The sequence below is a fragment of the Aquarana catesbeiana genome, linkage group LG09 (genome assembly GCF_042186555.1).
Source record: "Aquarana catesbeiana isolate 2022-GZ linkage group LG09, ASM4218655v1, whole genome shotgun sequence".
Taxonomy (NCBI): Eukaryota; Metazoa; Chordata; class Amphibia; order Anura; family Ranidae; genus Aquarana; species Aquarana catesbeiana.
This window is the reverse complement of record NC_133332.1, coordinates 245,925,762-245,951,580: the sequence shown is the minus strand read 5'-3', so window position 1 is coordinate 245,951,580 and position 25,819 is coordinate 245,925,762. Positions and strand designations below refer to the sequence as shown.

At 47.1% G+C, this 25,819-nt stretch overlaps 2 protein-coding genes across 10 annotated transcripts in view; one reads left to right on the top strand and one right to left on the bottom strand.

Annotated features, from left to right (window-relative positions):
* Positions 1–4,021, bottom strand: part of MIGA2 (mitoguardin 2) — a 106,220-nt gene extending 102,199 nt beyond the window's left edge. The window contains exon 1 of one of the 2 annotated variants that reach the window (XM_073600118.1): positions 3,881–4,021. The gene's annotated coding sequence lies outside the window, so the exon portion shown is untranslated. The other variant, XM_073600119.1, reaches the window with a different exon arrangement.
* Positions 1–25,819, top strand: part of SH3GLB2 (SH3 domain containing GRB2 like, endophilin B2) — a 175,152-nt gene that overhangs the window by 9,152 nt on the left and 140,181 nt on the right. For 6 of the 8 annotated variants that reach the window (XM_073600128.1, XM_073600127.1, XM_073600126.1 and 3 more), the window contains exon 1: positions 4,031–4,171. The exons of the other annotated variants lie outside the window; for them this stretch is intronic. The gene's annotated coding sequence lies outside the window, so the exon portion shown is untranslated. Of the gene's footprint in view, positions 1–4,030; positions 4,172–25,819 lie in introns of those variants that run through there. 8 annotated transcript variants of the gene reach the window in all.

Sequence of the window (25,819 nt, the reverse complement as noted above, 5' to 3'; positions counted from 1 at the left end):
CCCCCCATTGTATTTTGCTGTTTAGTGAGCATATAGGAAGGAGGGAGTGGGCTGTCATTTACCACTATGTATACGCCCACATGTCTGACTCTATAGTCACATGGGCTGCTCAGATGTGATAGGGAGCAACTCACTGAAAACTGAGCACGTGCAGAGCTGCCAACACTGCTCTGTAAAATCCCTAGCCGATTCGGGGACATGGACAGACGGGAAAGATAGAGAACAGCAGGATCAACCTGTGTTTTTTTTTTTTTTTTTGCAGAGTACAGAAAATGAATCTCATAGTGACTGAGTGAGTATAAACAGCATGTTTATACTCACAGCATTTACTGACAATTACTGATAGTTTTTTATGGTGTGGGTTTTGTGGCACTTTAAATACTATGGGATGCCACCAGCATATTTTGTAAATGCTGAGTGACAGTTAAAGCAGAACTAAACCCGTCGATTTAACATTTTAAAAAACAGTTATGTTTCTGACATGCCAGGAATGCTAAATGTCACATTTACTTTTGCCCCCCCCCAGACTAGAAAACACTGATCAGTGCCGATTGAATGCTGGTTTTCCAGCAAGACCTGTTGAACAGACAGCGGTACACATAGGACTGAACGTTGTCCGATTTCTGCTGAACCAGCTGACTTTTGGTACGTGTATAGCGGGCTTTAGTTTGCCCGGTGTAGTATAAACAATTGCCGGTGTGACAACACAGGAGAACAATTAGGAAAGCATTGTCCGGACACTTCCTGTTATAAGGTGACAAGGACCTTCATGGCATGATCAACAGGTGTTACTTTCAAGAAGGCGAATACTGAAAAATGACTTCTAAAATGACAATTACAAGGTGAATCCTATAGGAGAGTTCAGTGATTGGGTTTATATCAGGGAAGCAGTTCAAGTGGTAGTAAACCCCAAAATTAAAAAGAGTTGTAAAGCCTCAAAGCTTTTCTGCATTAACCACTTGCCGACCAGCTCACGCAGATATACTGCGGCAGGTTGGCAGCGCTGCGCAAATCGCCGTACCTGTATGGCGGCTCGGGCGGGCGCATGCCACTGGCAGCGCTCTCGCACCTGCTGCACGATGTCCGCCGGCTACCCGCGATCGCGGTGAAGAGAGGCAGAATGGGGAACTGCCTATGTAAACGAGGCGATTCCCCATTCTGCCAGATCTTCTGTTCCCAGTGATCTGTCATGTCCCTGGCTGCCCATCCCCCCTACAGTTAGAACACACCCAGGGAACACAGTTAACCCCTTGATTGCTCTCTAGTGTTACCTCTTCCCTGCCAGTGTCATTCTTACATTGATCAGTGTAATAAGGTCACTGGTCCCCAAAAAGTGTTATTTGGGGTCAGATTTGTCTGCTGCAATGTCGCAGTCCCACTAAAAGTCTCAGATCGCCGCCATTACTAGTAAAAACAATTTAAAAAAAATAAACGTCCCCAAATCTAGCCCATAGTTTGTAGATGCGATAACTTTTGCGCAAACCAATCAATATAAGCTTATTGTGATTTTTTTTACCAAAATATGTAGAAGAATACATATCGGCCTAAACTGATGAATAAAAGTGTTTTTTGTTTTTTTTTTGGATATTATAGCAAAATGTTTAAAAAATATATATATTTTTTTTTTTCTAAAATGTCGCTCTTTGTTTGTTTATAGCGCAACAAATAAAAACTGCAGAGGTGATCAAATACCACCAAAAGAAAGCTCTATTTGTGGGGGAAAAAAAAGACATCAATTTTGTCTTTGTACAACGCGGCGCAATTGTCAGTTAAAGCGATGCAGTGCCGTATCGCAAAAAAATTGGCCTGATCATTGAGGGGCAAATCCTTCCAGGGCTGGAGTGGTTAAGGTAACCTTCTGTGCTGCAGCTCCCCACAGACCCACATTTTTCTTACCTGAGCCCAATCCGATCCAGCGATGTACACGAGCGCAGCGGCTCCAGCTGCTGTCTCTCTCCTTATTGGACAGACTGATAGCAGTAGGAGCCATTGGCTCCCAGTAAAGGTAAATCAAATCCAGTGACAAGGGCGCCAGGGCCGAGTCTGGCTGTCTGTCATGGACGCAGCGGCGGGACTCAGGCACGAGCCCGCACAGGTGCCCCCAGGGAAAGCGGCTTTCCTTGGGGGCACCTGATGAAGAGGAGGAGCCAGGAGTGCCAGCAAGGCACCCCAGAAGAAGAAGATTGGGGCTGCTCTGTGCAAAACGATTGCACAGAGCAGGTAAGTATAGGTGTGTTTTTTTATTATTTTTTTTTTTTTTATTTTTTTTTAAATAAAAAGGGTTTACAAACCCTTTAACCACTTTCTTATTGGGCACTTAAACCCCCTTCCTGCCCAGACCAATTTTCAGCTTTCAGCGCTGTCACTCTTTGAATGACAATTGTGCAGTCATGCTACACTGTACCCAAATGAAATTTTTATCATTTTTTCACACAAATAGAGCTTTCTTTTGGTGGTATTTAATTACCTCTGGGGTTTTTATTTTGTGCTAGACAAAAAAAAGATGGAAAATTTTGAAAAAAAAAAAATCTTGTCTCATAGTTTGTTATAAAATTTTGCAAACAGGTAATTGTTTTCCTTCATTGATATGCGCTGATGAGGCGGCACTGGTGGGCACTGAGGGAGACAGATAAGGCGGCACTGATGGGCAGCACTGTAGATGAGGCACTGATTGGTGACATTAGTAGGTGGCACTGTGGGCACTGATAGGTGGAGCTGGTGGGCACTGATAGGCAGCACTGATAGGTGGGCACAGACGAGCTGGCGGCTGCTCTCTTTGATCGGGACCGATGTCCCTCTGACAGCCGCCGGGGATCGGCTTTTTTTTTTTTCTCACACTATCAGCCGATTACCGGCTCTGTTTACATCACATGATCAGTTGTCATTGGCTGACAGCTGATCACATGGTATGGGGTCGGGATACGATCTGTGATCCGATGAGTCTCATGGACTCGCTGATCACAGAGCGCGCCCTGCAGGGGGCGCTGCAGGCCGCTTGAGCACGGGAGGACGTCTATTGACACCCTCCCAGCAAAGTAGGTCCATGCTGTAGCTGTCATTCGGCTATATCGCAGATCTGAAGCGGTTTATATATTGCAGCTTTTCAATCATTAGATGTAATGGCTGCATTAGTTTTCTTTTCCCCACCTGGTGATCTGGCCAGTAACACACCTCCTGTATTACAGGGCCCCACCCCCACTCTGGATGAAGGAAAACAGGAGCCACAGCACACAGCTGCATTGTCGGTTTGGGGGAGGGGCAGTGTTACATGCACTAGCAGATTTAAATACACTAACAAGCTAAACTCCAGCTCACACTTTATAAATCAGGTACAGCAAACATTTTTTTCCCCCCATTTGAAATAAACATTTTACATTATTAATAAATAAAAGCTGATCACTGTAAGCACCCTTGTCAGCGGTAAATGGTTTGTTCCAGCTCTGTAACTGATACATTCTGCTGGAGAGTTTGTGCTGTGAAAAAAAAACAGATTTGCTGGCTGGATCACCAGATATAAAAATAGAAGAACGAATGTGTAAAAAACAGATGCAGCCATCACATCTAAGAACTGGCAAACTGCAATATAATAAATATATTTGGTTTTGGGTTTATTACTGATTTCAGGTACACAAAGCAGCAGACACAATGCAGAGCTCTGCTGATCACTATTATTATCCATATACTGTTATGTATGGGAATAGAATGTACACAGGAAATGTACTCAGCATGCATACCACTGGAGACAACATGGATCAGCGGGAGCCTGCTCCTCGATCTCCTCTTCAGGACTGAGAGTCGGGAGTCATGCTGCTCCTCACCCCGAGGATAACCATGACAGTCCGCCTTCCTGTCCCCCACCCATCCCCCGCTCCGCACTCACCGCTTCTCCCCTCCAGAAGGGCAGCGTCTCCTCCAGCCTAGCGCACCCGAACCCTGAGACATGAATGACACCGGTCACCACCAATAGCTAGCGAGGATTTCACATTCCATGACCGCAACAGCCAATCCGCGCATCCGCTTGGGCCTCACGTGTGCGGTTGCATTAAAAAGTGCCGTAGAAGCTTCCTGGTCGGCGGAGTCCCTGATTGGTGGAAAGGATGTGAGAGGACCAAGGAAGGGGGGCGTGGTATGTTTAAAGACACAGCATGGGAGAAGATGGATGGTTGCTGAGGTGGGTGGTGGAGGTCTGAGGGAATGGTTCTCTGTGGGTGGGGTTTGTGTTAATGATTATAGAATGGGGTCATAGTTTGGTGTGTGAGCCTTTACTCATATTCCACTTACAATTATATTAGAGGAGTTGTAAAGTCTCTGCATTTTATGTATTAAGGTGAAAAACCTGCGCTGCCCCCCCCCCCCTTTTTGTTATCTGAAACCGATCGTTCCAGCGACGAGAACGTGCCCAGCAGCTCCAGCCGCTGCCTCAGGTCCTCATTGGATAGATTGATAGCAGCAGGAGCCATTGGTTTCTGCTGCTGTCAATCAAATCCAGTGACGCGGGGCCGAGTCCTGCTGTCTTTGTCAAAGGACGCAGCAACAGGACTTGGAAGCGTTCCGCTGCTTGATCGTTCTTACGGGCGGCGAGAGGGGACGCCCTCCCTCCCGCTGCCCTCTGGTGCTTCTACCGCTTCCATCGGTGAGTCGGACACAGGTTCTGCTGGCCCCAGATGGTGAAGATAGAGATTTCCGGCGGACCAGATGGTCGCCGGAGTTTATGATCGAAGGCCGGGCGCGATGTTATGACGTCACGCCCAGCCTTTGCATTCAAACGAATGGCGCCGCCTCAGCTGGGAAGCCAAGATCGTTTTATTTTTTTTTTTATTTCAGGCTTCCCAGCCTTGAGGTGAGATGTTGGGGTCTTATTGACCTCATATCGCACTGTAAAGAGGACCGATCGTGCCACAAGGAATGTTTACAATTTATTAAGTGATCAATTTTTTTTTTAAAGTGTCAAACTAAACAAAAGAAAAGTAAAATTAACAATAAAAAAAAAATTTAAAGCGCCCCTGTCCCCACAGAAGCGAGCACATACGCAAGTCCCACCCACATAAGAAAACAGTGTTCAAACCATCCATGTGAGTTATCGCCGTGAACGTTAGAGCGAGAGCAATAATTCTAGCCCTAGACCTTCTCTGTAACTCAAAACATGTAACCAGTAAAAAATTTTAAAGCGTCTCCTACGGGGATTTTTAAGTACCGAAGTTTGGCGCCATTCCATGAGCGTGTGCAATTTTGACATGTGACATATGGTATCTATTTACTCGGCGTAACTTCATCTTTCACATTATGCAAAAAATTGGGCTAACTTTAACGTTTTTTGTTTTTTTTAAAGCAAAAAGTGTTTGAAAAATTGCTGAGCAAATACCGTGTGAGATAAAAAGTTGCAACGACCACCATTGTATTCTCTAGGGTCTTTGCTAAAAAAAATATATAATGTTTGGGTGTTCTGGATGTAATTTTCTAGCAAAAAAATGATGAATTTTACATGTAGGAGAGAAATGTTAGAATTGGCCTGGATGGGAAGAGGTTAAAAGTCCTGAGCTACAAAAACTACTACTAATAAACAGTCACTCACCTGTCCCACGATCCAGCGGTGTACTCACCGCAGCCATGTTCTCCCCGTGTCCTCCCTCGGCAGCGCCGACATCTCTACTATGGGCGCCCGGCTGTGACAGCTTGCGGCTTCACAGGCGGGTGCCCACTGCACATGCGCGAGTGGCGCTGCACTCTGTGACTGGTCCCGAAGTCTTCTAGGATCTGTCATGTGTCCCAGAAGACTTCGGGAAGGAGAACTTCTGCTTCCGATCGCCTAAGACAACTGGAAGGGAAGTGGGAGCAGGTACCTGTCAAAATCGGGTACCTGCTCCCCCCCCCCCCCCTCAGTTTCACAAACAGGAGCTGGGGAGGAGGCTTCTCCATAGAGAGCCGGTCAAAATCTCCTGCTATTGCTAATTGGATGAGGGGAATCCGCATCCAATTCGCAACGGTGTAAACCCATCCTAAAGTGTTAGCTCACATTTACCAAACAACTTCCTATGCAGGTAGGGGCCTCTGTGGATAAAAACAAACTATGCAGCTCTGACTGAAGATGAATAATAACTTTTTTTTTACCAAAAATATGTAGCAAAATACAAATTGCCCTAAATTTATGAAGAAATTATTTATTTTTTATTTTTTATTATTGGATATGTTTTATAGGAGAAAGTAAAAAATATTGTTTTTTTTTCTCGAAATTGTCTGTCTTTTTTTGTTTATAGCGCAAAAAATAAAAACCACAGAGGTGATCATATAGCACCAAAAGAAAGCTCTATTTGTGGGAAAAAAAGGACATCAATGTTATTTGGGTACAGCGTCGCATGTCCACACAATTGTTAGTTAAAGCAATGCAGTGTCGTATCGCAAAGAATGGCCTGGTCAGGAAGGGGGTAAAACCTGCCGGAGCTGAAGGGGTTAAAAGATCATCTGATGGTGCAGCAGCTCCCGTATGCTCTCGTATGTTCCACAAACACAGTACTCTGTCACCCGACTCCTCCCACGCGTATTGCCACGATTACGTGACTTCCTCAGGGATAGTGTCAGATTGGCCAGCTTATGTCGGACCTGCTGCCATACACACGGGCCAAGTTTCATCCGATTTCTATTTAATTGGTTGATACCGCCCAATATTCGGTCCATGTATACAGCCCCTTGCATCTCTATGGCATCATACATTGGAAATAACTGCCACAGACTAGGTGGGGAAATAGTTACCACAAACTGTGTGGGCCACAACAATTTTAATACTTTTTAGAAGCAGCAGAAACTTTAGTCCCATACAACAGAGGGTCTCTAAAGTGAGTGACCTGGAAGTCCGTCTCCGGCGGAACAACCTCTGTTTCATTTGGTTTCCTGAGGGCAGAGGACTGGAACACTTTATGGAACAATGGATCCAGGGGGTGTGGCCGGGATGTAAGACCGAGAGGACGCACGTTGTCTAAGCTCCGTTCCTCCATTTATCCTGCCAGCTATCTGGGCTCTTTTTCTCACATCCCGCAGTGGACTAATTGATACCCTGGGTTCCAAGAAGTAGCAGGGCACCCCGCGGGCTCCTCCGCTTTCTCCGGTAAAGCTACGATCCTCCAAAAACCCCGCCAACACACAGTGCCTCTCCTCTCCAGCAGCGGCCATCTTGACCACGCAGATGCCTGTGTCGGCAGCTGCATAGACGCCCTCCGCAGATATCGTGGAAGCCAATAAGTCCTGCAATGATGTTATCAAAACGTGCAAAGACCCCCCTACAGTTAAAATTGACTATCTGGCCACGGACATCAGCTTGATAGGCCACGATCTGGATAAATTCAGATCCAGGATGACAGAGGCAGAAAGCCACATCTCTCAGCTGGAGAGTTTCACTAGTGCCGATTCCAGGGAACTGCATGCCTTGCAGATACAGGTAAAGGCGCTCCAGGAAAAGTCTATTGATACAGAGAACAGGCTTAGCAGAAACAATATCCGCATCCTGGGCCTGCCTGAGCAGGCAGAGGGCCCCAGGCCGGTGTAGTTTGCAGAATAGTCATTGCCAAGCTGCTTGATTTCCCTGCTATGCCACCTACCTATGTGGTGGAGAGGGCCCATAGAGTCCCCCCCACCCCTCCTATCCCGGGGCCCCCCGCTGACTTTTATCCTCAAGCTACCCAATTACAGGGACAGAAATCGAATACTGGCAGCTGCCAGGCAGAAGCAAAATTTGAGGTAAGAGGGCTCCAAGATCCTTTTCTTTCCCGACTACTCGCCTGAGATCCAACAAAGACCCGGCTCCTATACTGAGGTCCGTAAGAACAGGGCCTCAAGTTTAGCCTCCTCTATCCCAGCAAGCTCACAGTGGTAGATGGAGATCGCACCAAGTTCTTCAAGACTCCTGAGGTGGCGGGGTGCTGCCTGGATGGCCGCTAGCATGGCTGCTGACCGATCCCTCGTGTGATGAGCGCTTTGGATATCACAACCTTGCAAGTATATGGGCCTGGGTCCTTATGATTTTTGTGATTTTTCTCTTTTTTTCCTTCTTCATCACTATGTTACTGTTCGAGTTCCTTACCTTGATTCACAGCTCATGTGTTATACTTCTGCTACTGTTATCCTCTCCTAAATGCCAAGGTACTCTGCTATTCTCTTCCTGAACCGAACTTCCAGCTTCAGAATATGAGGGAGCCAGTTGTATGGCAGATGGAACACCTGGAGAATCCTTTTGTGACTACCTGCCACCCTTTCCACAGTGAGTCGTCTACCTGGGTTTATCTTTATCCCCCAGACCAACGGAGCTTCCCCAGTTCCCCCCCTGGTCCCACTTGCCCACCCCCCCAGGACTGCGAGACCACCTTTTTTTGTGCTGACCTGTTTGGTGGTTGGACTAAGTACCGCTGATGTCCACAGTGATGTCTGTTCTCAGGTTTAGTACACTGCAATGTTATGTTCAGTTTTGGGTGCAGGCCAGTTTCCGACCCCCCCATATATGTTTTTAGGGGACGCCGGGTACCGGTAGGATAGGTACAATGTGCTTGGGAAGTTTTACAATGGTTCTAATATGTGTTAAGTGCTAATTCTCTTTTGCACGTTTGCTCGTGCTCTATCACTGCCTATCCAATGGAGTCTGCTCCAGACTCTGACCTCCCATTCTCAATCTCTTATGCCGCGTACACACGGTCAGACTTTCCGGCATACTTGGTCCGGCGGACCAGAGTCCGCCGAACAATCCGACCGTGTGTAGGCTCCGGCGGACTTTTCTGGTGGACTTTTTCCCAAAAGCCCGCCGGACCTAGATTTGAAATAAGTTTTAAATCTTTCCGTCGGATTCAGTTTCTGGCGGAAAGTCCGCTCGTCTGTGTGCTGGTCCGATGGAAAGCCCGCTCGTGTGTATGCTGGTCCAACGGACCAGTTACGACACGAGGGCAGGATATTGCATTTCGCGCTCGCTGCAATAGGAAAAACAAATTTTCCTATTGCGGCGAGCGCGGGGCATACCAGGCTCTTAGGTCCGGGTGATGTTGACCACGCCCCCTAAAACGTCACAGTCGCAGCATGCCCAGGGACTGTGACATCATAAGGGGGCGGGGTCTCCGCCTATATAAGTCACAACGGAGCCCTCAGAGAGCAGTCCAGCCGGAGAGAGCGTTGTGTCAACATCTGGAGAAGAGAAGAGGGAAGAAGACAAGAAGCCAAGAAGCCCAGAAGTCCAGACCTCCGCTGGCAAGAGAGCGGCCTGAAGACAGCGGAGGAGCCGGCCGAAGAACTGGAACACTGGGAGAAGAGGAACCGGAGGGACCCCCGAAGCCGGAAGAAGACCCCCGAAGCCGGAGGAAGACCCCCCCGGAGCTGTTTAATAAATTATTTTAAAAACCTGTGTAGTGTGTTTTATTATTGACACTTTTTCCCTAGGTGAATGGGTACCATGTACCGTACCCCATACTCATTCACATAGGGTGGGGGGGCCGGGATCTGGGGGCCCTCTTATTATAGGGGGCTCCCGGATTCCAATAAGCCCCCCGCCCGCAGACCCCGACAACCAACGGCCAGGGTTGTCGGGAAGAAGCCCTTGTCCTCATCAACATGGGGACAAGGTGCTTTGGGGTGGGGGGGCCCCGCAGAACGCCCCCTCCCCCAAAGCACCCACCCCCCCATGTTGAGGGCATGCGGCCTGGTACGGTTCAGGAGGGGGAAGGCGCTCGCTCATCACCACCCCCTTTCCTGACCGTCCGGGCTGCGTGCTCGGATCGGGGTCTGGTATGGATATTAGGGGGGACCCCACGCCGTTTTTTCGGCGTAGGGGGGCTTCCCTTTAAAATCCATACTAGACCCAAGGGCCTGGTATGACCCGCGACGGGGCTCGCAAGGTGTTAATCTCGCCGATAAAAGCGGCAAGATTGACTTCCTTTTCTAGTCCCGTCGCACCTGAGTCACGTTCAAAATGAACGGGCTTGTCCATGTGTGGGCAAGTCCGTTCATTCTGAAAGTCCGCCGTAACTCCGGCGAAAGTCCGTCGGAAAGTCATGTGTGGGCAAGTCCGTCCGTTTTAAGGTCCGGCGCACCTGGCGGACAAAGTCCGTTTGAAAGTGTGCCGGACCAAGTATGCCAGAAAGTCCGATCGTGTGTACGCGGCATTACCCTCACGACCATGGCATCACGTGATCGAGACGTCGGGTGATATCCTGGAAAGTGAAAGGCCTCAACTCTAAATTCAAAAGGGCACTCTTATTCCAGTATGTAAAGAAATGGAACCCTCAAATTCTAATTCTCCAGGAGACACATTTGATGGGCAGTAAACTGCTGGCTCTGAAAAAACCTTTGGTGCAGAAGGCCTTTCACCCATCCTACTCTATATATGCCGAAGGGGTTTCGATTTTGATTGATAAATCCCTTCCCTGCACTGTTAAGGCATTTCATACTGACCCCCATGGCAGATATGTGTTTTTTGTATTAACAATGTGGCAGCAACATTATATTATTGCTGGTATTTATGTGCCACGCCTTTTAAACTTGAGATACTGTATACCATTCTGGAGAGGATCACACTGTACTGCCCTGCAAAATTGCTGCTGCTAGGTGATTTTAACAATATCCTTTCACCAGACTTGGACAGGCCTACTCCGCCTAAGTCCTTTGCTGCAGACTTGCCGGGCTGGGCCCTCTCAGCAGAAGCCACAGAGATATGGATGTGGAAGCACCCCTCCACTAGAACTTATTCCTGTTTCTCTACTCCATGTAAAACATCCTCTAGAATAGATTATGCTTTTGCCAATCCATCTATGATGATGGAGGTTGTAGACACTACCTACTTACCTTGCGGTCTATCTGACCATAGTCCCCTGTCGGTTACAATAAGGACCCATGATCTGCGGAACGGCTATAAATGGCGCCTTGGTGCCCAATGGATCTCCCACAATGAAATTTCAGAAAAAAATCCTCAGGTTATACGTGATTTTTGGGAGTCCAATTCGGGGTCATCCTCTCCTTCTATGGTTTGGAACGCCTTTAAGGTGTTCACTAGGGGTCATTATATCTCTGCAATTAAGGCGGTTAAAACACATCAAGAAGCCAATATGCTACTGTTGGAAAAAGAGATTGAGAGGTCCTCTGACCTCTGGTCTCCCTGTACACTCATTGCCTGGAGTTTGGTGCTCTGCCACCCACTATGGCAGATGCACATATAATTTTGATGCCGAAACCCAACAAAGATCCCAAATTATGTGCCTGCTATAGACCTATCGCACTCCTTAACATAGATTTCAAGATTTTATCTAAACTTATCACTGTTAGATTTAACCCCCTTCTACCCTCCATTATAGACCTGGATCAGACTGGGTTTATGGCCCATAAATCCACAGACATTAACCTTTGCAGGCTTTTCACGAATCTACATGAACACCATGAGAATGTGGGCACCAGACTGCCCTCTCTCCCCGGCACTATTTGCCGTATGCATGGAACCAGTGGCAGAAGCATTACGTGTCTCACCACATATTAAGGGACTTAAACTGGCATGGCTGGAGGAGAGGGTAGCCCTGTATGCAGATGACCTCTTGCTTTTTTGAACAAAGCAAACTCCTACTTGCAGGAGGCTTTACAGGTTCTGACTGAACTCTCAAAAGTAACAGGGCTGAAGGTGAACTGGTCCAAGTCACAGTTACTGGCCGTCAGTCTGGACGCCAAACAGTTGGTCCTGCCAGATCTGCAGCTCAAGTGGGTGGAGGATTTTACATACCTGGGAGTGCGAGTCTTGAGAGATGCAACAGGATTTATCGCACTAAATTTGGACCCAGTTGTTCAGAGCGTTAAGGCCAAGCTGAAAGCATAGGCAAACCTCCCTCTATCCCTGATAGGCCGAGTGAATCTTCTTAAAATGAAGATACTCTCCAAATTTACTTACTTGTTTCAGAACTTCCCACAATGGATTCCCAGCTCTTTCTTTGTGCAATTAAACAAAATGTTCTCCTCATTCCTTTGGGGACAGAACCCACTCAGATTTAAACTGACTAGCCTGTGTTGCAGGGGGGATTGGCATTTCCGGACTGTCAGAAATATTTCCTTGCCGCCCAGCTGGTCACTGCGGTTTGGTGGCTGATACCAGATGTGTCCAACCCCGCTGCGCTCCATGGAGGCTCTGTCAAACCTACCCTTGCGGGGCCCTAAAGCTCCGTACGATTTGACTCCTTCCATGCGCACGACCCTCTGGGCCTGGAACGCAGGACTGGGTCTTGAAAAATACCCATGATTTGCGGTTTCTCCAAATGCTCCCCTGTGGAAAAACCACACTCTGCCCCACTTTTACGCACTACCTGAACCCAAAATATGGGCCAAGCACAAGATTAAATTAATTTTTGATATTACCTCTGATAATTTGATATACTCGTTAGACCATCTAATGTCTCATAATAGTGTTCCGTCCTCGTACCTATTTCGGTATTTGCAGTTATCCCATGTTTTCAAGAGCCAAATACGTTCTAATGACGTGCAAGTGGTACAACCTGATCTGGAAAGGATCATGCGTTATGAATGTACAACAAAACCTACATCTGTCCTCTATGCACACCTTCTCCGGGTTTCCTCCCCTGAACTGTCAGTGCTCCGACAGCGTTGGACACACGATATTCCAGGGCTGGACTCTGAAGATTGGGAGGACATGTGGGAGTTCCCATTCAAAATTCTTGTCTCTTTACAGGACCGCCTCATACAATATAAAATTGCCCATAGGGCGTACATTACCCTTTATAGGTTGCATAAAATGAAAACGCCTTTATCCTCGGAGTGCTGGCGATGTACCCAAGCTCCAGATGACTTCATACATATCTTCTGGTTCTGCCCCGCAATCAGTGTATACTGGACATAAATAGTTTATGCGATTCAGGAAATAGTGGATATTGACATAACCCCAACGCCACAGTTGTGTTTATTGGGGTTGGTGGAGGAATTAGCCCCCAGGGTGGCGGAGAGAACTTTGATCAGACGTCTTTTTTATGCTAGGAAAATTATTACACTTTGTTGGAAAAAACGGCCCCACCTTCCCTCTCTTTCTGGAAAACACATGTCAATAATGTATTACCTCTATACAAAGACACATATCACCATAGAGGTTGCCCTAAAAAATATGATAGAGTATGGGCCAAATGGTTGGCTGAGCCGTCTACCGCATCATCTGCTTGAGTAGTATAGCAGTTAAATGTGTATCCCCCCTCATGATGAGGTTATTTATAGTTCCTCTTGACGTTCCTCTCTGTTGCAGGTCACGATATTGACGTCCTTATATTTTTCTGTGTTGTACATACAAATTTGGGACTGAGACACTACCTCACCCCTTCTCACGTTATCTCTCAATATCTGTTACATTATGGTGGAGCTACCGTGATAGGGGTATGCATATTTATATATACATTTTTTTGACTGATTATATACATTTTGCAATCATATCTTTAGATTCTGGACTTTTCTTTAGGGTCACTCTCTCTCCCAGTTTATTACTCCTCTGTCCACCATGGAATAATATCAGGGCATTACTTGGGAACATACCATGCATGGGTACCAAACCAAGTACGGGGATACCAGTGGGACATCCATTGATGTCCTAGGTTTCTTTTTTTATAGACTTGATCTGGAAGCGCAATATGTTTCTGATCCTTCTGATTCTACATATCAACAATGGAAACATGCTGAAAGATCATATGCCATACAACAGAAGGAAGTGCAGCCAAATCTTTGCAGTATTAAAACAGGAGCGTCTTTGGGGAAGACCAGAACATGGAAATTGTGGTGTGAACAAGACCTGAGCCAGAATGTTAGACCTGTGATCAGTGAGTGACTACGGACTAGCCTGTTCAGGAGCTGATGATCCATGGGAACAGGAACAAAGCTAGCCTGTGAGTTGCCCAAGGTGAGATTGAGGTGTTGATTACTACTACTGGTCACCACTACCTGAGCGCTGTGGAATCATGGGATGAACTTTGACACCCTGACATTCTCGGGACATTGCCTGGCTGTACCAAGTTCTGCGCTGGCATGCTGAACATCTTGGGTAGGAAGGACCCCTCACTGTTGTCCAAGGCTGTATCAGCCAAGGTATACTCTGGTCACATAGATACACATTTTGCTCTGATTGGACTGTGCCAATTTCATGATCAGGTGATCAGAGTGACTTTGTGAGTCCACCACATACTTGTGTTCATGGGGCGAGTAACAGACATTTGATGTTTCAAGGATCTACTGAACCACTGCTGGAGAGACCCCTGTTATAAGGGTTGAACATGCCATTGAGCCCTTTTGATCATAGGGATTGTAGCATAGACTGTTCCAATGATCTTAAGACACTTTGTCACAAAGAGAGCGTGAGCAGAGAGGGATTCTTGCAGACCTAACTACTAATACCTATTCTATTGGAAGAGAAATTGTTGCATATGTGCTGGAACAGGCTGCTTTGTTTTCTCTTGTTTTTGAATATTTGTGCAGATAAGGATTCTTTTGGAATTGGTCAGCTCAGATCAGTTGTGGCCCTGACTTACTGGCAAGAGTCACGCACCTGTCTGTTTATTTTTTTTTTGTTTTTTTTAAACAAAAGTTTTTATTAAACAATTATACATACAACATATGTAGTACTGATACAGTATAAGTTTCAAGTTGCATTATAGTAGTAAAAATTCTTTCAGGGTACAGGTATCAAGCTCTTATTGGAGGATATATAACATAATCATATAACATACTTCATAGGGTACCTTTCTGAGGAATCAGACTATTATCATGTGCTGGTTTCCGATTCTTGTAGCCAGCGGTCCCAAATTTTATTGTACTTCGCTGGGCATCCCCTGTTAATATATTGTAGGGTAGTGTTTACATCTACCTTCCAATCAATAAAGCTGGGAGGTAGAGGTCTCATACATTGCCTAGTGATAGTTTTCCTGGCCGAGAATAGTGTTTCCTGTAAGAATATCTTTGTGTATTTGTCAATGGAATCGGGAAATATCCCAAGCAGGCACTGTTTCAGGTCCAGGGAAAGAGGGGATCCCAAAGTGTCATGTAGAGAAGCCACAATCTGTGTACATAGGCCCTGTATTTTGGGGCAGGCCCAAATTGGATGGAAGAACGTACCTATCAGGGAAGAATTGGGCTGTCCACGCTTCTATCTAGCTACTCTCATGGGGGTGAGATATGCTCGGTGTAATATATAGATTTGGGAAAGTTTATCTGAGAGTTTAGGGGATACAGCCTTGCAGGAATCCAAAGCATCACTCCATTCCTCATCCTCCATTGGTCCCACCTCCCTCTCCCAGCGGGGTTTGAGATCATACACTAGTTTAGTAGAAGAAGGGGTAGAAGCATGCTATAGAAGGTCTATATCAACTTTTGGGGGTCCGTGCCTTTAACTACTGCCATAATGACAGTGGGGATGGGTTGTGGAAGGGAGTGTGGAAACTGAGTGGATAGCATGTCGGACCTGTAAAAATCTAAAAAACGTGATTCGGGAGCATGAATTTGTCGCAAAGGGCGTCAAATGTCCTTAGATTTCCAGCTGAGAGCGAGTGGTGTAAATAGTATATCCCCTGCATACCCCAGGTCTCTACAGGTATTTGGAGGAGTTCAGTAAGGAGTTTGTTATGCCGTAATGGGGTGTAGTCATTATGCAATGGTATCTCCAGTTTGTCAGTAGCGAGGTCCCATATACGTCTATAGTAGTATAGTAAGGTCTTTTTGTCACCCTCTGAGTCGGAACCCCCGGAACCTACCGCTATTGTACAAAGTGGATCCTGGGTCCACTGCGCCCAAAGTGGACACAAAAGAATACTGAATCTGTCTCTGTCGGTTTTATTTATGTGGTATAGCTGGGATAACTGAGATGCTATGTAGTAAAGGTTAAAATCAGGTAGGGTTGTGCCACCTAGGTCAGTGGGGTTCTTGAGGGTTCGCCAGGCTAGTTTATGTCTGTCAGTCCCCTAGACAAAAGGCTTGAGCAGAGCTTCCAGAGATTTGAAGTATTTCAGAGGTGGGTAGACCATGGTATGCCATATAATATATAGTATTTTAGGCATCAGGTCCATGTTTATATTTTGGATTTAATAAGAGAGAAAAGAGGCTCGATGTTAAGAGAACTATAATCAGCTGGGTATCTGGATACAAGTATCCCTAAGTGTTTAATGGTGTGAACACGTTGCAGTGGGAGTTGGGACTGTGACTCAGAAGGTGGGAAGCTATCGATAGGCAAGAGTCCAGAGAACGACCCAAATTGTTCTATCGTCTGGAGTGCGGTTTGGAGAGAGGGACCCGAGTCAGCCAAGTATAACAGTGTATCGTCTGCATACATACAAATTTTTTCGGTTAGGGATCCTAAGCACAGCCCTCGGATCTCTGGATTTTCTCAGATAGATATGGCAAGGGGCTCAGCAGCCAGGGCATATAGCAGTGGGGAAAATGGGCAGCCCTGTCTCGTGCCTCTAGTGAGGTCAAACACTGGAGGCGGCCATCCATTAGCCACCACTTTGGCTGTTGGAGTCTGGTGCAATAGTTGAATCCATTTGATAAACTTGGGCCCAAAGCCATATCCCTCTAAGCATCTCTAAAGCTACTACCACTCTACCGAATCAAATGCTTTTGCCGTATCCAAAGTTACCACAACCCGTGTGCTGACGCCAGCGCATGTAGCCTGTAAATTGATGCATAGTTTCCTCAGATTGAATGAGGTATTACAACTGGGCATGAAGCCTGCTTGATCCGTATGTATCAAGGTCAGAATAACCTGTTTAAGACGCATGGCCAGTACCTTGGCTACTATTTTAATATCCACTTGTAGTAGAGAGATAGGTTGATGGGATTCGGGGGTAACCTGGGTCCTTTCCTGGCTTAGGTATAAGAACTATAATTGATTCTCTCATGGAAGGAGGCAGTGTAAAGATCTTGAAGAGGTGATTGTATAAAGCTAACAGTTTGGGGATAAGTATCTCACTATTTGTGAATAGAATTCAATGGGTAAACCTTCCGAACCCGGGGATTTAGACCTAGCAAAGCTAGCTATCGCCGTCGCTATTTCGTTGGTGGTGAGAGGAGACTCCAGGAGGGTGACTTAGTCATCTGTTTACTGTGCAAAAGTAATATCCGCCAGGAAACGGTTCATCGGTTCTACGTCTATAGATACTGTTGATGTGTACAACCCTGCAAAAAAATCTCTGAACATCGAGGTCACACTGGATGGGTCCGTAATCTGTGAAACCCTCGGGATCTAGTAGGGAAATAACAACTGGGGGTCTGTCCTTGCTATGTACCAAGTATGCCAATAGTTTGCCAGCTCTTTTCCCATGTTCAAACAACTTCTGCCTAGAGAAAAATATTTTTTGTCTGGCCCTCTCAAACTGTAATTGGTTCACCACTCTAGTTTGTAGTTTTAGTAGATCAGCATTGGCAGGAGATGCATGTTCTTTTTCTGTGGAGGACAACTCCACCACCGCCTTATCAAAGGCACCAGCAGAGTCAGACTTTAATGTGTGAGATCAGGCATGTGCAGGCATACAGTTTAAAGGAGTCCCAGACTGCTGATGGGGAGGCAGACTGATCATTCTCTGTAGAAGCTTGTCATCTTCTGGTAGTAGAGAGTAGGGGTGCAATGGATCGTCACCGATCCGTGATCCGAACGGGTCAACCTGTTCGGATCGGGACACACGCGATCCACGGAGCGCTCCACTGCCTCGGCCTTAGGAAAGGCCGCGGCTTCGGCCTAGCTTCGGAGCAGCGGCCATCTTGGTACACCCGGCGGCGGTGAGCGCTGACGTCATCACCCCTCAACTCATGGATCTGATCTGGCCGGCTTGGCGGCTTCTATTCTGTAAGGTAAGACTAAACACCACTAGTCTTCCTATACTCATACTGTATACAGTGGGGAGTCTGTGGATATTACAGCTGTGGGGGAGATTGTGGATATTACAGTGGGGGAGACTGTGCATATTACAGCAGTGGGGGGGACTGTGGATATTACAGCAGTGGGGGAGATTGTGGATATTACAGCAGTGGGGGAGATTGTGGATATTACAGCAGTGGGGGAGATTGTGGATATTACAGCAGTGGGGGAGATCAAGTAATTTAAAAGTGTTAATAAACAAAAAAGACAAAACTTATGTTTATTTGTCTTGTCTTTTTTTTTTTTTTCTTTGCTGAACCGAAAATGATCCGATCCGTGACTCTGATCCGAGGAACGATCCGAACCGTGAGTTTTTTGATCCGTTGCACCCCTAGTAGAGAGAGACAAAAATGGGTTTAAATGCCAGGTGCGGGACGGTATGTCAATGGGAATGCTTAAGGTAATCCAGTAAGAGATATGGTCGGATAGAAGCCTGTGGCAGAAAGCCGCTTCCTTTAATCTGGGCGCGAGTGTGCGGGATAGTAAGATGAAATCAATGCGGGACATGGTATTGTGGGTGGACGAGAGGCACTAGTAGGCCTGGGTATGTAGGAACTTGCATCTCCATGTGTCTACTAAATTAAAGGTGGAGATGAGTCTCGAGAATCTGGTGCTACTAGTAATCCCCGTAGTTGGCAGTGATGGTTGAAGCCTGTCTAGGGTGAGAATAAGTGTGGTATTGAAATCACCCAGCCAAATTGCTTGTGTTGTGGGGTGGCGAGTCATGAACGAGAATCCCTCCGTGATAACAGAGGCAGAGAATGGGGGGGGGGACATAAAAGGCCAGCAAGAGGAAAGGCTCTCCATACAGTTTGGTAGATAGAAATACATAGTGCCCCTGGGGGTCAGTGGAGACATAACATAATTCAAAGTGTACTGATTTGGGAATAAGGACTGGAACTCCCCGAGCATGGGATGTGTGGGTAGAATGGAAGGCCCACCAAACCCATGTGCGCCGGAGAGCACAAATATATCCGCTCGCTGCTTTTTAAGGAATGCGAGGGCTGCCGAACATTTGATCATGTCACGCATGCCTCTCAAATTCCAAGTGAGACATTTTATAGATGCCATAATCTAGACTTTACATAGGGAGGTGGAACAGTAATAGCCAATAGCAGTTTCCCTACAGACAGGTCAGTAGGATCTGCATAACCCAGACATTGTATTAATAAAAGTAAGCTTGAAAGAAGATAGAAGGAACAAATAATGAAAAAACATCTTTGAATCACTTGTACCTGGAGCATGTCATATGTATTGTTACACATTAAAAGAACAATCCCCTCCCCCCACCCTACCCTACACCTTGGAAGGAAGATATTGGGTCATTGCCCTGAGCAAAAAGTCATCTGTGATAGTGAACCAGTCCCAGCAGCCTTCCCAGCCTGTATAGCTGTATTTCCTAGTGGTAGGTGGGGCAAAGTTTTGCTGCACTTTACACGCGTTCTGTAGGATTACAATGTCCCCGGAGCCATAGTGTCAAACATAATGCAAAAAAAAAAAAAAAAAAAAAACTTAAAATAGGGGGAGTAATAAACCACAGGAACTGGACTCATGTGGACAAAAGTAGTAGGACTCCTGGAGGTCTCTTGCATGTGTAGTCAGCAAACCTCTAGACATATAAGAAAAGGCCCCCGAGATAGAAAAGTAAAAAGAATTGTGAAAACGTACTTAGCCAGGATGTAGGTCACAAGTGACTCCGCAGCGAGTGTTAGTCAGAGGGAGCTAACTGAACTTAGGATGTGGCGCCGTAGTTTAAAGGCTGCGCGGCATCCTGGTGAGGTGTTGCAATAGACTACTTGTGGATGTGAGTAGGCCGGAGGTCAAGATTTGCATTGTAAACAGTTATTCCGCTCTCTCAGGGACTCCTCAACGTTCCAGCCATGTGATAGCTTCCTCGGGGTCTTCGAAAAAGAGGACTTGGCCGTCACCCTCTACCCTGAGACGTGCAGGGAACAGCATGGAATACTTGAGGTGACGGTTTCTCAGTCGGCGTTTAGCTTCCATGAAGCCCTGGCGGCGACGCTGGACTTCCGCTGGGAAATCAGGACAGATGGCCACTTTGACATTTCCGAAGGGAATGTTGCCCTTCTCTCTGGCGAGTCTCAAGGCTGCATCCCAATCCTTATGATTCAGGAATTTAGCTATGAATGTGCAGCGGGGAAGTTCCCTGGGGGGGAGGTCTTGCTCCCTCTCAATCGCCAACATGGGGGAGAAGGCCACTCTGCCTTAGGAGGTGTCAAGTAACTGTTCTATGAACGTGGTCGGGTCTTTACCTTGTGCGCCCTCAGGGAGCCCGATAAAGCGTAGGTTACACCTCCGGAGCCTGTTCTCCATGTTGTCCATGTCACCTTCATGGAGCCCAGCCAGGTCCCTGCAGACTTGACCCGGTCGCAGAGTTTCTGGAAGTCCTGCCTAATTAGTGAGAAATCCACTTTGACCTCTTCTATTTGTGCGGTTAGTGAGGTCCGGCAGAATGTTATTGCTTCCAACAGTCAGTGTCAGTGTCCCCTCCCGCCTGTTCCTGCCCGTCCTTCACAGAGCCGCCATCTTCCTCCGGGTCCTCTCTGTCTTGTCGGTGGAATTGTTATAGTTTAACTGCGGTGGCTTTCTGAGCTTTTTAGGGGGACATGATGGAAGGAGTCTAGGGTACTTCTCCAGGTAAGTCAGTGTCGGTTTTGGACAGGGCAAAATCCCCAATCCTCATTAAATTAGTAGGTACAATGCCCGGCGGGTGTGGAGATGCGACTCGGTGTACATCTTGCGGCATGTATGCGCTCTTGATCATCTGATCGAGGGCGAATACTGCTGTGCAAAATGTAAGCACATTGTTTCCCTGGAAGCCCAGGTTCTGAATCTAGGGATACAACTGTCAGCACTGAGGAGACCCTCCATACTAAAGGAGAGCCAGGAACGTACCCGGCAGGTGTCGGCAGGGGCCAGCACAGAAGCGCGTGGAGACAGAGAGGTGCAGGCACTAGAAAAAAAGAGTAGATGGGTTACAGTCAGGAAGGATAGAGAGGAAAGTGCCAGGGAGGCCAATACTGGGCTGGAACATCCCAATAAGTACGCTCCATTGAGTGACATTCTTGAAACCAGTCAGGGACCAGCGCTGCTGGAGCTGAGGGACTCCCCTAGCTGCCAGGGGAAGAACTCCTCCAGTGAGAGTGGGGGAGAAGCGAAGGGAAAGGAAAGACAGATTCTGGTGGTAGGGGACTCAATTTTTAGAAGGACAGAGAGGGCAATCTGTAACAAAGACATGAAGCGCCGAACTGTATCCTATTTACTAGGAGCTTGGGTTCGGCACATCATGGATCTGGTGGACAGATTACTGGGAGGGGCTGGGGAAGACCTGGCTGTCATGGTGCACGCAAGTATGCAAGCTCTTGGAGGGGGTGATAAGGGACTATATACAAGATTTTAGTAATGAAAACGGTATCATTAGCAGTAATCAGCATTATTCATGAAGAATCGTTCTTGCCAAACTAATCTACTGTATTTATTGGCGTATAACACTCACTTCTTCACCATAAAAATCGGGTGCAAATAGCGTGTGCGTGTTATACTCCAATACTTCAATTTTAGCTGCCTCGGAGGGGACAGGGAGGGGGTGGGACGAGCGCCGTCAGGTTACATACAGTGAGAATCTTCTGTTTACTTGGCGGCCTCTGTAATAAGAAGTCCCCTCTCCTGGGCCGCCATTGGACTACTGTTCTGTCTATCATAGGAGATTCTCACTGTATGTAATCTGTCGGCGCTCATCCCGCCCTCCTCCCTGTCCCCTCTAGGCTGCAGATGGGCATCAATCAGTCTGCACTGATGGCATTGGCGAGGCTGCTGCATTGAAGGTAATGGCGAGGCTGCTGCATTGATGGCAATGGCGCGGCTGCTGCATTGATGGCAATGGCGAGGCTGCTGCATTGATGGCAATGGCGAGGCTGCTGCATTGATGGCAGTGGCGAAGCTGCTGCATTGATGGCAATGGCGAGGCTGCTGCATTGATGGCAATGGCGAGGCTGCTGCATTGATGGCAGTGGCGAGGCTGCTGCATTGATGGCAGTGGCGAGGCTGCTGCATTGATGGCAGTGGCGAGGCTGCTGCATTGATGGCAGTGGCGAGGCTGCTGCATTGATGGCAGTGGCGAGGCTGCTGCATTGATGGCAGTGGCGAGGCTGCTGCATTGATGGCAGTGGCGAGGCTGCTGCATTGATGGCAGTGGCGAGGATGCTGCATTGATGGCAATGGTGAGGCTGCAGATGGGCACTGACCCTTATTTTGCTTCAAAGTTCCTTATTTAAAATGTAGGTTTTTTTCCTGAAACTTCCCTCTTAAAATGAATGTGCGTGTTATACGCCTGTGCGTGTTATACGCCGATAAATATGGTTAACCTTCTATTAAGAGGTGAGCTGCCATCTAGATAAAGGAAGACCCGTAGACGTGGTGTATCTGGATCTTGCAAAAGCATTTGACACAGTTCCCCATAAACATTTACTGTACAAAGTAAGGTCCGTTGGCATGGACCATAGGGTGAGTACATGGATTAAAAACTGGCTACAAGGGCGAGTTCAGAGGGTGGTGATAAATGGGGAGTACTCGGAATGGTCAGGGGTGGGTAGTGGAGTCCCCCAGGGTTCTGTGCTGGGACCAATCCTATTTAATTTGTTCATAAACGACCTGGAGGATCAGGTAAACAGTTCAATCTCTGTATTTGCAGACAATACTAAGCTAAACAGGGCAATAACTTCTCCGCAGGATGTGGAAACCTTGCAAGAAGATCTGAACAAATTAATGGGGTGGGCAATTACATGGCAAATAAGTTTTAATGTGGAAAAATGTAAAATAATGCATTTGGGTTGCAAAAATATGAATGCAGTTTACTCACTGGGGGGGGGGACCTCTGGGGGAATCAAGGATAGAAAAGGACCTGGGGGTCCTAGTAGATGATAGGCTCAGCAATGGCATGCACTGCCAAGCTGCTGCTAACAAAGCAAACTGAATATTGGCATGCATTAAAAAGGGGATTAACTCAAGAGATAAAAAGATAATTCTCTTGATTTACAAGACTCTGGTCCGGCTGCACCTGAAGTATGCTATCCACTTCTGGGCACCAGTTCTCAGGAAGGATGTACTGGAAGTGGAGCGAGTACAGAGAAGGGCAACAAAGCTAATAAAGAGACTGGAGGATATTAGTTATGAAGAAAGGTTGCAAGCACTGAACTTATTCTCTTTGGAGAAGAGATGCTTGAGAGGGGATATGATTTCAATTTACAAATACCGTACTGGTGACCCCACAATAGGGATAACATTTTTCCACGGAAGGGAGTTTAATAAGACTCGTGGCCACTCATTAAAATTAGAAGAAAAGAGGTTTAACCTTAAACTGGGTAGAGGGTTCTTTACTACAAGAGTGGCAAGGATGTGGAATTCCCTTCCACAGGCGGTGGTTTCAGCGGGGAGCATCGATAGTTCCAAAAAACTATTAGATAAGCACCTGAATGACTACAACATACAGGGGTATACAATGTAATACTGACATATAAATCACACACATAGGTTGGACTTGATGGACTTGTGTCTTTTTTCAACCTCACCTATTACTATGTAACATGATCCTGTTTTCTCTTCCTGTGTTGAAGTCCTGTTTGCTGCCATGGAGATAGGAAACTGCAATCCACACCAGAAGTTTGTGATCTCTTTGCTTGAGCTGGTCTGTATGCAAGACTGGAATCTTCACTGCTTGAGAAGTTGCCAGTCCTAGGATATATGCCCTGACTTCCAGTCGGTCACCTTTAAAATAGCTTTGTTTAGTTTATCACCAAACATTGTCTGACCTTCATATGGTATTCAGCACCACCCCTGCTTGGGTGCAGGATCAGCCACCCAGGGCACAAAGCCCTCTTCACCGTTACTGCTTATAACATGGATCTAACAGAGGACCTGATGATATCTATTACTGCCTTGCTGATGTAGTCAACGGAGAGCTTCTATTCCCTCAGAGTTGATATCATGCGCTCCTTGTCTCGTCAATTCGCATTGGGTCTTCAATGCTCCCCACCCATATATTGAAAGCCTTCATCAGTGCTGTCAGAGCTTTTGTTGGATCTTCTTTGAATCCATGTCAGTGTTTATATCTAGCATATCTCTGAATGACACACTGCATCATCATGTCTGCATGTCAGCATGCCCCGGGACTGTGATGTCATAAGGGGGCGTGGTCACCGGATGACATCACCCGGTGACCACGCCCCATGCCTATATAAGTCATCGCGAGGCGCTCACACAGCATTACAGCGGGAGAGAGCGTCGTGTCAACATCGGAAGAAGAGAAGAGGGAAGAAGTCATCGAAGAAGACCGGGCCACCGCTAGCAAGAGAGCGGAAAAAGAGCAGAAGATAGCAGAGGAGCCCGGGAGAAGAACCGGACACTGGGAGAAGAGGCCGGAGAGAGCGGAGAAGAACCGGACATTGGGAGAAGAGGCCGGAGAGAGTGGAGAAGAACCGGACATCGGGAGAAGAGGCTGGAGAGACCCCCGAAGCCGGAAGAAGGCCCCTGGAGCTGCCTAATAAATTACTTTAAAAACCTGTCTAGTGTGTTTTTTTTATTGACACTTTTTTCCCTAGGTGAATGGATAGGGGTACTATATACCCCATACTCATTCACATAGGGTGGGGGGCCGGGATCTGGGGGCCCCGTATTAAAAGGGGCTCCCGGATTCCGATAAGCCCCTCACCCGCAGACCCCGACAACCAACGTCCAGGGTTGTCAGGAAGAGGCCCTTGTCCTCATCAACATGGGCACAATGTGCTTTGGGGTGGGGGGGCCGCAGGGCGCCCCCCTCTCCCAAAGCACCCACCCCCCATGTTGAGGGCATGCCGCCTGGTACGTTGAGGAGGGGGGCGCTCGCTCATCCCCACCCACTTTCCTGACTGGCCGGGCTGCGTGCTCGGATAAGGGTCTGGTATGGATTTTGGTGGAGACCCCCACGCCGTTTTTTCAGCATAGGGGGTGCCCCTTAAAATCCATACCAGACCTAAGGGCCTGGTATGCCCCTGGAGGGGAACCCATGCCTGTTTTTTATTTAAAATTTGGCGTGGAGTTCCCCCTCATGATTCATACCAAACACAGTGCCTGGCATTGGCGGGGATCTAAGTCGGATCCCCGCACCAGTGTGAACCCGGCTCGCAAGGTGTCAATCTCGCGGATAAAAGAGGCTAGATTGACACAATATCAGACAATACAGAAGTTGACCAAAGAGTGGTGGTAAGGAGCTGAAAAACCACGTGATTTGGTGAAAGTTGGCTGAAAAAGTTCTGCCGTGTGTATGCAATACAAACTTATGGCCAACGCCCTTTGTACAAAAATCCAAGGGAAAGTTTGTACAAAGTCCTATCGTGTGTATGAGGCTTTAGAGAGATTTCCCCTCACTTTCTGTCCTGCTGACATTTGATCAGACAGGAAGTGAGGGGACAGAAAGTCAGGAAAATTCTCTAACAGAGCCCTGGATAGCAGTAAAAAACAGACAGCAGTTCAAATTCTTCCCCACTCTATCCAAAACAAAAAAAATTAACTCTTGGCTTGACATGCACTTTAAATAAGGGGGCATGGTTTTGGACCACAGGGGAGGAAATAGATTTTACCTAAATGAGGAGGATCAGATTCATTTGATACTTTTGTTGCTTTTGCTAAAGGTATGTGCAGCAGCATTAGCAAAACATTTTTTCATTTTCACTTGAGAAATATGTAAATTGCCTGACCCAACCTGATGTATATCAAATAATGAATCTGTTTGCTTTTTCTGTAGTGGCAACCCTAATATGTTCCCCTGATCCAAGTCTGACAGACAGCTAGGTAAAGTGTGCTTACCTTATTAAACTGCAGTGTAATAATGAAATAGTTATTCCTTGTTGTTGCCACTAGATGTCACTA